Here is a 15413-nt window from a genome sequence, read left to right as displayed (position 1 = left end):
TCATAGAGGAGATCACAGATCTCAGGAGATAGGTTCCTCATGTCCCAGTCCAGGCCTGGAAATGCTGGAACCCCAGGGAGTTATTTGGAGAATGGTTTTCGACTCTTGGGGGATTCAAAACCATCATAGGTATTAATCTCTTGATTTGAGGAGCTTGCTTAGTCCTACCTTGCCTAGCTCCCCTGGTTATATGGTCTCTCTCCAGCCTCACTGAGGCAGTGGTCAAAAGGAAAACAGCCAAGCATGTGATGATGTTACAGAAATATAAACCTCTAAACCAAGATGATGCTCTTTGACCCAAAGGAAGGGAGGTCCCAGCATCAAAGGGGGGAATGTAGTGGAGGCTTTCTCAGAACAAAGGAAGGCAACATGGCCCAATCAATTCCTATACACATATGCATAGATATGACATGATTCTGTAACTTGGACTGTGTCCAATCAGACTATATATATGTCACTATATATGGGAGACAAAGAAGTAGAAATTGCATAAAAGGCTACACCCCGCTGTGCTAGGGGCTCAGTTTTTTGGGTACAAACCCACTGAGCCCACACTGGTAGGACAAATAAAGTTGCTTCCTGGACAGAAAAGCCTCAGTGTCCTTTGTGTGCAAGCATCCTGCTACAGCAGAGACTAGGGTCATTCATGGCTAAAGCTGTCATCTAATAACACCTTCTTCTATGCTTAGCTCTCAAGGAGCTCTGGTAAGCTCCATTCCTTCCTTTGTCCCTTTAGTCTCAGGAGTGGGTGGAAATGGCTTCCACTGCAACTAGTCTCTGAGTCCCTTGCCTGCCACTCCTTGCTTCCTTTAACCATGCCCACAGCTCTCTAGTCAATTTGCAACATTATTTTTAGATAAACCCCTGTTTCCTGCTGTACATGATAAATAAGATATGTTTGAGAAATAATCAAATGTGAGTTTAAGTTCATTTAGGAAAAAGACAAGAAAAACCTTCAAAAACACGATATCCTACATTTTTAGGAATAAAGATTATTTTCTATTTTAATGAGCATTCAGACATTAGAGTTCAGGAGGAAGGATGTAGACGTATTCCCTTAAATTCAGCTCTGAAAGAGGAATTAATGAATTTATTACTGAAATAATCTGACTTCCCTTACCTTCTTCTTGTATTTCCAATCAGTAGCTATAACATTTGGGGGAGCTATTAAAAAGAAGTTTATTCTGGAAGCAATATAATTGGACTAGCTTAATTGATAATATTTCAATATTTTTCAATTGACAAATGCCTATCCATGAGTCATAATTAATAAATCCACAGTGCTGAGAATATGATATAACACACCATCCTTCTGGGAAAGAAACCAGTTTATGCTCATTTTTTCATCTAGATGTAGAGGTCCTTCTGACACATGCTCTTTCTTCTCTGACCTCCTTTCCAAAGTCAGAAGCACATTTTGTTTCTCTCATAGTGGTTAAAAAATGACACACTGGGACATGTCTATAGGCTAAAGTATGAGCCAATTTCTAGGAACTAAAAAACGTTGCGAAAAAAGAAAAAAGAGACACAGAGAGCAGCACCTCAAATAGTCCCTGGATCCTGTCACTGAAAAATAATGACTTGAATTCTGTGTAGCAACCAGGAAGCAGTATTGTATGACTCTTCCTTACTCTCAGCCCCTCACAATCCCCTTTCTCCAACATCCCAAATTTCATTCACATATAACACTGGAAAAAGTATGAAGAGATGAGGAAGAGTAAGTGTTGGCATCATGTTCTTTGTTGGGGAAATCTGCAAGCTCTAGCTGTTTCCATGTGAATGGCATTTCATTTTGCTCAGTTCAGCATTTGCTGATTGTTCATGCTGTCTAGAAAAGCTTTGATTAAACCTCCTAATTTCCAGTAAGCTTTTTCTCTCCTGCAGGGCAAGCCCTTGTCCTAAAAGTATAGATATATGGTCAAACGGAAAACAACAAAGTAGGAGAATTGAAGGAAAGGAGTTAAGAAGCTTGAAGGAATTACAAGTTTGGTGAATTTAACCAGTATAATGTTATGTTAACCAAGCATCTCTTTTGATACCCGTTTTACTAATTTTTTACACTCTATGATCCTGAGGTATAAAAAAATAAAATCACCTGGGGTGTCTGGGTGGCTCAGTCGGTTAAGTGGCCGACTTTGGCTCAGGTCATGATCTCACAGTTCATGGGTTCGAGCCCCGCACTGGGCTTTGTGCTGACAGCTCAGAGCCTGGAGCCTGCTTCAGATTCTGTGTCTCCCTCACTCTCTGCCCCTCCCCTGCTTGTTCTCTCTGTCTCTCAAAAAATGAATAAAAACCTTAAAAATTTTTTTAAAATATTAAAAAAATAAACTCACAAACCCATTTCCATGTCATTCATATTTTTACAATATAAGTGATATAAAGCTATCCCTTGTTGGTTTCAAACACAGATAACTTTGCTTACAGAGGGTCATTTATATTTGATTCATGTGAGTAGAAAAGCAGAAGTTGCTTATTTCTCCAGCATGAAATTCTGACTTTGTTTAAATATGGTACTTGTTTAGGGGTGCCTTGGTGGCTCAGGTCAGTTAAGTGTCCGACTTCAGCTCAGGTCATGATCTCACAGTCCGTGAATTTGAGCCTCGCGTTGGGCTCTGTGCTGACAGCTCAGAGTCTAGAATCTGCTTCAGATTCTGTGTCTCCCTCTCTCTCTGCCCCTCCCCTGCTCATACTCTGTCTCTCTCTGTCTCAAAAATAAACAAAAACATTAAAAAAAATTTTTTTAAATATGGTACTTGTTTAGCCAGGTCCTCTGAATTCATTAATTATTATTAAGTGATTTTTAAATAATTGTGAGAAATCTATTATGAAAAAGCCAACTTATTTATAGGCACGTGTGTATGAGAGAATGTGTATGTGTATACACATATATATCTCCACAATTATTTAGAACCTTGATATATATGCATATTAAAATATTGTTCATTATGGAAAAATGTAGAAAATAATATAATAAACATCTTTGTATTTGCTATTTTATATTTACTACATATTTCATCCTTCCTACCCAAGTTCTGACTCAACTGATAGAGTCAAAGAAATTAGGCAAAGGAAATAAGATCTGCTGTATAATCAATAAAGTCTATATCAGGGGATATGGCATAGGTGGGTGTAGCAGTATACAACACTTTTTCCTTTCCAAGTTCCAAGGCAGACAAGACTCTAAATAGCAGCTGATAAGGCTCTAAATAGCAGTAAGTTTGAAAAATTGGCTTGGGTAGAGTAAGAATTGGCTAAGACACCTGTACCCACACGGATACAGTTTTCCCTTGTTTCCAAAATTGTAACATCAGGTCAGAGTAGAAGTTCTCTGCAGATGGGAAGATCTCATCTGTATTCTTCTATATAGATGTTAAGCACAGCTTGTCAAGTTTCATGAAAAGGCCTTTTAGTAATTGGTTTTGAACTGCATTGAATACATATTGATATAAAGAACAATTTAGCCTTTACAACACTGGGATTTTCTATCCAGAAGCATGGGATATCTTTCCATTAATCCAGGTCTTCTAATGTCCATCAACAATGTTTTGCCATTTCTCTACATTAAGGTTTTGAGATTTCTTGCTAGAAATTCATAGACATCTTATAGTTTGGGTTTCTATTTTGACTCTATTTGATAAAAAAAGTACTTCAATTTTCAGATTTACTTAAGTTGGTTAATATTAGAGAAAGGGAATACTAGTAATTTTTGTGTGTATATGTATCCACCAACCTTGTTTAATTATCTTTCTGGTTTCAGTGTTTTTGTCTCCAAGTTTTCTGGGATCTTTTAAATAATTATATCATTTTCAAATATAAGCACTTTTTGTCTCTTTTGTTTCATTTTCTCCCCTCTCACTGTCCTCCATTGGTAGTCTTATTACTTTATAAGTCCTGATATTTGTTAGTAAATGTTGAATATTAGCGGGTACTAGTGGATATCTTTTTAAAAATCAATTTTAATAGGATTACTTCTAACCATTAACCATTCATTATATCTGCAACAGTTTTTTTCTAAATCAGACCTACTGAGATGTAATTCAGATAGAGTAAAACTCGCCATTTTAACTGTACAGTTCAAAAAAATTTGCTTTAGAAAAGTGTCTATTCATGTCTTCTGCCCATTTCTTCACTGGGTTATTTGTCTTTTGGGTGTGGAGTTTGGTGAGTTCTTTATAGATTTTGGATATTAGCCCTTTATCCGATATGTCATTTGCAAATACCTTTTCCCATTCTGTCAGGTGCCTTTTAGTTTTGTTGATTGTTTCCTTTGCAGTCCAGAAGCTTTTCATCTTGATGAGGTCCCAATAGTTCATTTTTGCTTTTAATTCCCTTGCCTTTGGAGATGTGTCGAGTAAGAAATTGCTGCGGCTGAGGTCACAGAGGTTTTTTTCCTGCTTTCTCCTCTAGGGTTTTGATGGTTTCCTGTCTCACATTCAGGTCCTTCATCCATTTTGAGTTTATTTTTCTGAATGGTGTAAGAAAGTGGTCTAGTTTCATTCTTCTGCATGTTGCTGTCCAGTTCTCCCAGCACCATTTGTTAAAGAGGTTATCTTTTTTTCCACTGGATACTCTTTCTTGCCTTGTCAAAGATTAGTTGCCCATACATTTGTGGGTCCAATTCTGGGGTCTCTCTTCTATTCCATTGGTTTATGTGTCTGTTTTTGTGCCAATACCATACTGTCTTGATGATTACAGCTTTGTAGTAGAGGCTAAAGTCTGGGATTGTGATGCCTCCTGCTTTGGTTTTCTTCTTCAATATTATTTTGGCTATTTGGGGTCTTTTGTGGTTCCGTGCAAATTTTAGGATTGCTTGTTCTAGCTTTGAGAAGAATGCTGGTGTAATTTTGATTGGGATTGCATTGACTTAGCAGTAAGGAAGAGTGAAATCTTGCCATTTGTAGCAATGTGGATAGAACTGGAGGGCATTATACTAAGTGAAATAAGTCAGGCAGAGAAAGACAGATATCATGTGTTTTCACTCATATGTGGATCCTGAGAAACTTAACAGAAGACCATGGGGGAGGGGAAGGGGGAAAAAAGTTACAGAGAGGGAGGGAGACAAATCATAAGAGACTCTTAAATACTGAAAACTGAGGGTTGATGGGGGGTGGGGGGAAGGGGAAAGTGGATGATGGGCATTGAGGAGGGCACCTGTTGGGATGAGCACTGGCTGTTGTATGGAAACCAATATGACAATAAATTATATTTAATATAAAAATAAATAAAAACAAATGAAAAACAGAAAGTTCAAGTATGTACAGTAGTATAAACATAACCACAATCACAAACAAAACATTTCTATCACCCAAAAAAGTTCTCTCATAGCCTTTTGTTGTAACCTGTACTGCTTTGCTTTTTGTCACTGTAGATTAGTTTGCACTTTCTAGAATTTCATATAAATGGAATTATACAATATGTACTCTTGTTTGGCTTCTTTCACTCAGCACAATTATTTTGACATTCATCCATGTTGTTACATTTCAATAATTCATTCCTTTTTATTTTTGAGTACTATTCTATTGTATATATACATAATCAGTTTACCCATTCATCTGTTGATAACCCTATGAGTTGTTTCCAGTTTTTAGCTATTATGAATAAAGCTGCTATCAACATTCATGTTCAAGTCCTTATATTGATATATGCTTTCATTTCTCTTGGTTAAATACTAAACTAGAATTAAAATGGTTGGGATATATGGTAGGTATATGTTTATTTTTTAAGACACTGCCAGATTGTCTTCCAAAGTGGTTGTTGCATTTGACATACCCACCAGTAGCTTGAGAATTCCAGTTGCTCCACATCCTTGCCAACACTTGGTATGATTTTTATTTTTTATTTTAGATATTTTAATAGGCATATAGTAGTATCTCATTGTGGTTTTAACTTGCATTTCTCTAATGACTAATGATGTTGAACATCTTCTTGTGTACTTATTCACCATCTGTATATCTTCTTTGGTGAAGTGTCTATCTAAATCTTTCCCATCTTTATTTTTAAATTATCGAATTTGAAAGCTTTTTATGTGTTCTGGTTACAAGTTCCTTATCAGATACATGTTTTTCAAATATTTGCTCCAGCCTGTGGCTTGTCTTTTCATTTGTCAACAGTGTCTTTTCAGGAGCACAATTTAAAAATTTTTGATGAAAGTCATTGTATCATTTTATTTTATGGTTCATGCTTTTTATGTTCTAAAAATATTTTCCTAATATAAGAATTTTTATATATTATACAAAGGTCTGAGAATTTTTTGTGTGTGTATGTTTTGATGTCTAACTGCTCCAGGACCGTTTGTTGAAAAGACTATCATTTCTCCACTGAATGGCTTTAGCAATTTTGTTGAAAATCAAATTGACATTATATGTGTTCATTTATTTTTGAACTCTCTATTCTGTTATATTGATCTGCACATCTTTCCAATATATATTTTTTAAGATTATTGTAGTAGTTTTTAAGTCTGAAATCAGGTAGTATCAGTCTTCTACTTGTGTTCCTTTTTTCAAAAGTATTTTGTCTACTTTTGGTCCTTTCCTTTTTTTTTTTTTTTTAATGCTTGTTTATTTTTGAGAGAGCAGTGAGCGTACAAGCAGGGGAGGGGCAGAGAGAGAAGGAGAGGGACAGAGAGAGGGGGGACAGAGGATCCAAAGCAAGCTCTATGCTGACAGCCCCATGTGGGGCTTGAACTCAGAAACCCTGAGATCATGACGCGAGCTGAAGTCAGACGCTTAACTGACTGAGCCACCCAGGCACCCTGGTCCTTTGCTTTTTTATACAAACTTTAGAAAAAGCCAATAAACCTCTACAGGGAAAAAGAGTTGCTGGGATTAAGAATGGCATTGCATTGAATCTACAGATGAAATTGAGAATAGACATTTTATCATATTGAGTCATCCTCTTCATAAATATGGTATATTTCTCCATGTAGCTATTTTAAAATTTTTTTCTGTCAGCAATGCCTTATAACTTTCAGCATACACATCTTATACATATTTTGTTAGAATTACCTTATTTTATGATATTTTATGCTATGTTTTTATATTACATTTTCCATTGTTTACTGCTGCTATGTAAAAATACAATTGATTTTTGCATATTGACTTTGTATCATGAGATTTTGTGAAATTCATTTATTAGCTTTATGAGCTTTCTTGAAGATTCTTTGAATTTTCTATAAAGTTATTTATGTCAAGTGTGAATAAAGACAAATGTAACTCTTCCTTTCCATTCTGTATGCATGTTGTTTATTTCTTATTCTTACCTTATTGCTCTGGCTAGTACCTCCTGTGCAATATTGAAGAAGAATCTTGCGTTGTTACTGATCTTAAGAGGAAAGCACTCTGTTTTTCACCATTAAGTATGATGTTAGCTCTAGGCTTTACTATAGTTGATACCCCTTATTAGTTTGAGGAGATTCTCTTCTATTCCTAACTTGCTGAGATTTTAACAAAATCAAGAATGAAATGAATTTTGTTAAATACTTTTTCTACATAGGTTGAGGTTTTTTGGGGGAGGCGGTTTTATATGGTGCTTAGTTGCCAGTTTTGATAGATACAGTGGTTCCTGCTTACCCATAGTTTTGTTTTCTGTGGTTTCAGTTACCTATGCTCAACTATGATCCTGACACATTATGTACTTTACATATGTTACAAACTTTTATTATAGTATACTGTTTTAATTTTTCAATTTTATTATTAGTTATTATTAATCTCTACTGTCCTTAATTTATTAATTAAACTTTATCATAGGTATATATGTGTAGGAATAAATATAGCATATATAGAGCTCAGTACTATCCTTGGCCTCAAGTATCCACTGGAGACCTTGAAATAAATCCTCCATGAATAAATGGGGAAAATTGTTCTCAAGTGTTTGGTAAAACAGGGCTGGGTGTCTTTTATATGTGGATACTTTGATTACCAATTCAATTTCCTTGATAACTATTGATTTATTCAGATTTTTATTTCCTCTTGGATCATTTATAATTTATATTTTCTAGAAATATGTCCATTTCAAAATATTTTACAATTTATTGGCATAAAATTATTCACAAGTGATCTAAAAGTTATCTACATATCTATACCTCTGCACTATTTTTTATCATAATTTTTATTAATCTATGTTTTTTATATTTTTTTCTTGATCACTCTTGCTCTAGGTTTTTGTACTTTAGTTTTTGAAAGGCTCACTTTCAGTTTGTTCCTCTTCTCCATTATTTCTTTGTTTCTCAATTTATTAATTTATGTTCTTATCTCTGTTACATCATTTCCTTCTATTTTCTTTCAATTTATTCTGTTTGTAGTATAAGCCCTGGTGTTTGTCTTGTTCTTTTTGTAATCCAAGCGCCTGATTTAAGCTTTGATTGCCAAGGCATCCACTTCAGTTGCCAGCCACACAAATAGATAGAGAGATAGGCTGCCTCCATCAACTGAAGTTCCTTTGTTTAGAGATCTTGGTTCATTTTCATAACTGCCAATTTGGGTCACTTGTTCTTTCTTTTCCTGTGCTTTAAATTCCCACTTTGATATTTTAAAGTCACTAAGAGTGGACCCAAGAAGCCCTAGGTCCTACCCTCAACCCCAATAAAACCTAAAACCCGGGTGCATGTGCTCTCTCTCTTGTGTGTGCACTCTCTCTGACCTTGCTGTGTGGCCCTAGGTGTGCTGTGTAATTTCCAGGTCTTGTAAGTTATAAACTTTTATGTTTTGAAAGCTTCCTAATGGTTGTTGCAAAAGGGTGTCTTGCAGTCATAATAAGAACCACAGGTCTGGTTCAAAGACAACATTGATTATTGATAAACTAAGACTGGTACAAAACAATTAATGTAGTCAGCAAGATTGCATGATTGCCCTTGTAATTAACCAAGGGAATGCCCTTTATCTGCAACTTGCTTACTAACCACCTAAGTCAGGTGGGTAATACCATCTGGGAAAGGAACACTGCTTGCTGGCAGTCTGTCTTGCTGCTTTAGCACATTGCTTCTCTTTTGTGTTGTCTGTGATATCCAATCCAAAAGGTCATGGCTGTCATAATAATCCAAGAATATCCCCAGAGTACTGTGATCAAGGCCATATAGTCTAATGAGACAATTAGAACACTAATTATAAAGGTCTTAATTGGCTTTTAATGTGCATAAAAGTCCTTCATGCCTCAAGGCCAAGGAGAGCTAAGGAGGGTATATTGGGTCACAAGGCTATTGTCTTGACTTTTGTTAAGTACAGGTTTCTGATAACTCTCAGATCATACCACTGAACTGAATAATAATTTATTGAACTCTAAGTAAAAAACTGGACTCATAAAACTCCTAATGAAAGAACAAGATCAACAAAAATTAATTTCATGGGGCTGAATGAACTTATGAGAATGATTACAATTTTGTATGACTTTTATCCGAAACATAGATGGGTCAATTTTTTTTCCAGATTAAAAAAAAACTTTTTCTCTTAAACTAACTACACCTTATAGCAATTTGGCAAAGTCTACCTTTGTGAACAAAGATCAAACAATCATTTTTTCTCCCTACCTGATCCCTCCAAAATTTGGAAATTCTGAGTGAGTGTTCTTACTCTCACAGCAATATAGTTATTTGCATAATTTCAATAAGAATCTGTCCTCCTTGTAATAGGACCTAATTGGAAACATTGGTTGTATTACCAGATCTTTACCTGGAGTGACTGGACAGCTTTAAAGAACTAAAGTTGACTTTATGGAGCTAATAAAACCTCTTGGAAAAATACCTACAGAGTAATTGCTTACAGGGTTCCCAGCAGCCTTACCTGAATAAAGAAGGTCACTTTCTGGCAGGCCCAGGAACCTCAGGATATTTTGGAGACAACTACACAGAATTCACCCAAATCTATCAGTATTGCAGGGGAAATCTAAGGGTTGAGTTCTTGATCTGAGTTTTGAGTCTGAGTTCTTGGCTTGACTTCTTAGTTTTGAGAGGCTTTAAAAATTCAATCTGAGATCTATTATAAGAAGTTCCAGCAGAGCAGACTTAGAAGGGCCTAAATGGTGTATTGGTATTCCTGCTACACTTACGTAAATAATCAAGCCAAGTTTATGGAAACTAGATTTACTTTGCAAACACATTAGTCTTCTTTTGGTTATCTTTGCTTGAAATGGAAGTGATGGTACAGAGCAAATTATGTTTCAGTAAAAACTATAATACATGCTTGTGGATATTAGATTCTAGTTCTGTTAAGTGTCTTTGAAGTTTTGTTTCCTACCTGTCAACTGGACTAGATATTGCATTCTCATTTCCTCCAATATCTGGCTACAACTTTCCAAACTAATGTTTCCAATTTTCTTCTACCCTTCTGACTTGGAATCACTGAGAACTAAAACTGTCTTTTTTTCCAAAGCCATGCAAACTAAAGTACGACAACTTGACATGAACGTCAGAGAAATCACCACAACAGATCATATATGAACAACCTCCATGCCTGTTGTCATATGGGTCACTTAGAAAGATCACTAGAGACATTCAAACTGGAAACAAGTAAAACCTATCATATTGCCACTGGTTGCCCTCACTCTATTTGAAGACGCTTCAAGCCTGACATCTAGAAATCTGTTGGACTGGATGCCTTAAGAATTTAGAATTTGGGATTATAATCTGCTCCAATCAGTAAACATCATTTCTTTGTTTCTGTGGAAATGCCTCTTATTAAACATCTGATGCAAATATTTGCATCATAGGAGCCTAACTTGGGGAACCCACCTTTGTCACAGTCTCCCAAAATGAGACACAACCCTCTCACTGAGCTAACTTATTCTCAGGACTAAGAGACTATAGTTCAATGGGATATGAAGTAACCTACCAAATCAGGACAGGTTCAAACCTACTTAGACCAGATGGCCCAAAATATTAAAATATTCCACAATATGATCACAATCTTTGAACATATGCCTAGGTCCTTCAACATCACTGACTTAGTTTCATTGCCAGACCCTTCAAGTTTGGGAGAGTGGCTATGGACTGGATTTTAGACTATTGCCTGTATAATTATAGGATTTGCTACTATAATCCTATTTTAGGGTGTGCTCGGGATTCTCTCTCTCCCTCTCTTTGCCCCTCCCCTGCTCACACACTCTCTCTCTCAAAATAAATAAATAAACATTAAAAAATCCTATTTAGACATATAATTTCTAGTTTAAAATGTGTCTTACCCTTGACTTTTAGCATATTACCTACTCAGGTAGTGAAGGTCTCTACCATTGACTCTGATGCCTCTGGCATCACAGAGTAAATTATAGTATAAACCCTGAAAGTTATTATTATTTTTATTATTGTAATGCAAGTGCCTGATTTAAGCTTTGATTGCCAAGGTATCCATTTCAAAAAAGCATCGACTTCAAAGACAGCATCTCAAATAAGCACATTGCTACCCACATGAATACATAAAGTGCTAGGCCTCCACCCCCAACCAAGGCTCTTTTGTTTTAGAAACTTTAGTTGATTTTAATAACTGACCATTTGGACCACTTGCTTTATTTTTTTCCCATGCTTTGCATTCCTGCTTTTATTCTTAAAGCTCACCAATTAAGAATCACCCCACAAATCCCTAGGCCCCCACTCTCAACCCCAATAAGCAGAACCCCAGGCCCATGTTTCTCTCCCTTTCCCTGACACTTTGCTACGTGTCCCCAGGCGTGTAGTGTAACTGCCAGGTTTTTAAAGTAATAAACCTTTATTTTTTCAGTTTCCTGATGGTTGTTACTGAAGAGCCTCTTGCAATCATACTATGAACCACAAAGGCTGGTCCAGTCACAACATTGATTACTGACAGGCTGACACAGCAGAAAGCAGTGTTCTAGTTTCACAAGTTGAACACACATCATTTATTCTCAATCTTTCTTGTTCACAAACACATTTTTTTTTTTTTACTATTTATTCATTTATTTTGAGACAGTAAGAGACAGAGAGAAAGAGGGAGGGGCAGAGAGAGAGGGAGAGAGAATCCCAAGCAGGCTCTGCACTGCCAGAACAGACATGGGGCTTGATCCCACGAACCAGGAGATCATGACCTGAGCCAAAATTAAGAGTCAGAGGTTTAACCAACTGAGCCACCCAGGCACCCCTTCACAAACACATTTAAAGCTATATATTTAATATGTACTACTTTAATTTTAATTCATAATTGGATATTTTTACCTTTTTATTTAAAAATTGTTTTTAATGTTTATTTTTTGAGAGACAGAGTGTGAGTGGGGGAGGGGCAGAGAAAGAGGGAGACACAGAATCTGAGGCAGGCTCCAGGCTGTAAGCTGTCAGCACAGAGCCCCGATGCAGGTCTTGAACTCACAGACCATGAAATCATGGAAGCTTAACCAACCGAGCAACCCAGGAGCCCCTTATCTAGATATTTTAAAATTTCCTTTGTGGTTTTAACTCACAAATTATTAATGAGTAAATCTACAGACATCTAACCATATAAGCCTTTTTTTGCTATTTATAATTGTTGATTTCTAGTGTAATTTCACTGTAGACAGAAAAAATTGTATGAACTTTGTTGAGGTTTACTTTGTGACCTAATAAGACATGTTCAAATTTTATAATTTTTCTGTATGTACCTGTAAGGAATGTGTACTCTTTATAGGGATAGAGGCATCTTTATTTACCAACTAAATTAAGCTTATTAATTTTGTTGTTTAAATTTCCCATAACCTTTTTATGTTTTATCTGTCTCTGCAGTACTAGTTCGTGACAGAGATGTGTTAAAGTCTCCCACTATTACTATAGTTTTGTTAAGTTCTTCTTGCTATTTAGCAATTTTTCTCTATTTATTTCAAGTTCCTAATTGTTATATCTTTCTGAGTTTTGTTTTTTGTATAATTGTGCTTTGTTCCTCTTAAGGCCCTTTATCTTAATTCTATTTTATTGCTATTAATCCTGCAAAACCAGTTTTTAGCATTTACCTGATAAGTCCTAATCACCCTTTTATTCTCAACATTTTTATGATTTTTGCTTTAAATGCTTTTTTAAATTTATTTTGAGAGAGAGAAAGAATGTACGTGTGCACAAGTGGGGGAGGGACAGAGAGAAAGGAAGAGAGAGAATCCAAGCACACTCTGTGCCTTCAGCACAGAGCCCAATGCAGGGCTTGATCCCATGAACCACGAGATCATGACCTGAGCTGAAACCAAGAGTTGGATGTTTAACTGACTGGGACACCCAGGTGCTCCTCAATGCATTTTTGTTTTAGATACATATTTTGTGATCAGTAAATAGCAAGATTTTGTTACTTTATCTCATCTTATCATCTCTATTCTTAAAAATATAAAGAAATCTATTTACATTTGTAGTAAGATATAACTGTAAGGTTTTTGGGGGCGCCTGGGTGGCTCAGTCGGTTAAACGTCTGACTTCAACTCAGGTCACGATCTCGCGGTCCGTGAGTTGGAGCCCCGCGTCGGGCTCTGGGCTGATGGCTCAGAGCCTGGAGCCTGCTTCCGATTCTGTGTCTCCCTCTCTCTCTGCCCCTCCCCCGTTCATGCTCTGTCTCTCTCTGTCTCAAAAATAAATAAACGTTAAAAAAAAATTAAAAAAAAAATAACTGTAAGGTTTTTGGTTTCCAAACTGCAGCCAGGGCAATGGGTGAAGAGTAGCTACACAATAAAGAAAGGAACTAGACTCATCTTTAAGACTTTCTTAGAGATAGCAAAACTATTTCTGCACACACACACAACCCCCACATAAAACAGAAGGCAAAAAGCTGGTTCTGCAACTTGTACCCCATTATCTTTGCCTAGCATATTTATAAGAAAGCTTGAGGGAGAGAAAGGAAGGAGGGAGGGAGTGGAGTGGGAAAGAGAGAGGGAGAGGGAAAAAAAAAGAATGGGAGTGGGGAGAGAGGGAGAGGGAGAGGGAGAGGGAGAGGGAGAGGGAGAGGGAGAGGGAGAGGGAGAGGGAGAGGGAGAGGGAGAGGGAGAGGGAGAGAGAGAGAGAGAGAGAGAGTAATTGGCCTGGTGGGAGAGTATTGTGTCTTCCCTATCCCATCTCCCAAGACAAGAAAGGTAAGAGGGGAGGGGTGAGGTGCATGCCAGAGGGGAAGGTGATGTCTCATAGGTATCTCACCCATGTGCATGCTGAATGAAGACACCTGCAGACTTGATGCTGCCTTGATACAGAGCCGAGTGAAAAGAGAAAGTTTTTAGAGAAACTGAACTGTAGCTCTTGAAGTTGGCAGGGCCAGAGAGACTGATGCCTGAAAGTTGCCCAGATAAGTTCTTCTCCCCCTGCTCTTTCTCCTTCTTCTCCTTTTAATATTTTACTCTACTATTCGATTCTATTGTTGAGTTTCTTTTTTAACAGCTCTATTTATATGTCTGACATATAAAAATTATATGTATTTAAAGTGTACAACTTGATTTTTTACGTGTACACATTGTGAAATGATCACCATATCAAGCTAGTTAACATATCCATCACCTCTACATCCCATAGTTACCCTGTGTGTGCACATAGAAGATTTAATTTAATATCTATTCTCTTCATGAATTTCAAGTTTAAAATATGATATTGTTAACTATCATCATCATGCTGTATATTAGATCTCCAGAACTTACTCATCTTGCATAAGTGAAATTTTTTACTCTTTAATATTACCTCATATCTCCTTCATGTATCCCCTGGCAACCACCATTCTATTCTTTGCCTTTATGAGTCTATTTTAGATTCCACATGTAAATGAGATCATGCAGTAGTTCTCATTCTGTGTCTTCCTTATTTCACTTAGCATAACGTCCTCTAGCTCCAACCATGTTGTTGCAAATGGCAGGATTTCCTTCTTTGTTAAAAAAAACATTTTAAAATGTTTATTTATTTATTGTTTATTTATTTTTGAGACAGAGAGAGAGAAAGCGTGCCCACAAGCAGGGGAGGGACAGAGAAAGAGGGAGACACAGAATCTGAAGCAGGCTGCAGGCTCTGAGCTGCCAGCACAGTGCCCCACACAGGGCTCGAACCCACAAACTGCAAGATCAGGACCTGAGCTGAGGTTGGATGCTTAACCAACTGAGCCACCCAGGTGCCCCTCCTTCTTTTTTAAAGCTAATATTCCATATATATGAATGGATAAAAAGTTTATCCATCAAAGGACATTAAGGTTGTTTTCATATCTTAGCTATTGTGAATAATGTTGCAATGACATAGGAATGCACATATGTTTTTAAGGTACTGATTTTGTTTCCTTAGGATATATATACCCAGAAGTGGGGTTGCTAGATCATATTGTAGCTCTACTTTTAATTTTTTGAGGAAGCTCAATAGTGTTTTCCATAATGGCTGTACTAGTTTACATACCCACTAGCAGTGTACAAAGGTTCTCCTTCTACCATATCCTCACCAGCACTTGTTACCTTTTGTCTTTTTGATAATAGATATTTTGACAAATGTGAGGTGATACCTCATG

This window comes from Panthera tigris, chromosome E2 (genome assembly GCF_018350195.1).
Source record: "Panthera tigris isolate Pti1 chromosome E2, P.tigris_Pti1_mat1.1, whole genome shotgun sequence".
In the NCBI taxonomy this organism is placed as follows: domain Eukaryota; kingdom Metazoa; phylum Chordata; class Mammalia; order Carnivora; family Felidae; genus Panthera; species Panthera tigris.
Note: the sequence above shows the minus strand (reverse complement) of the source record.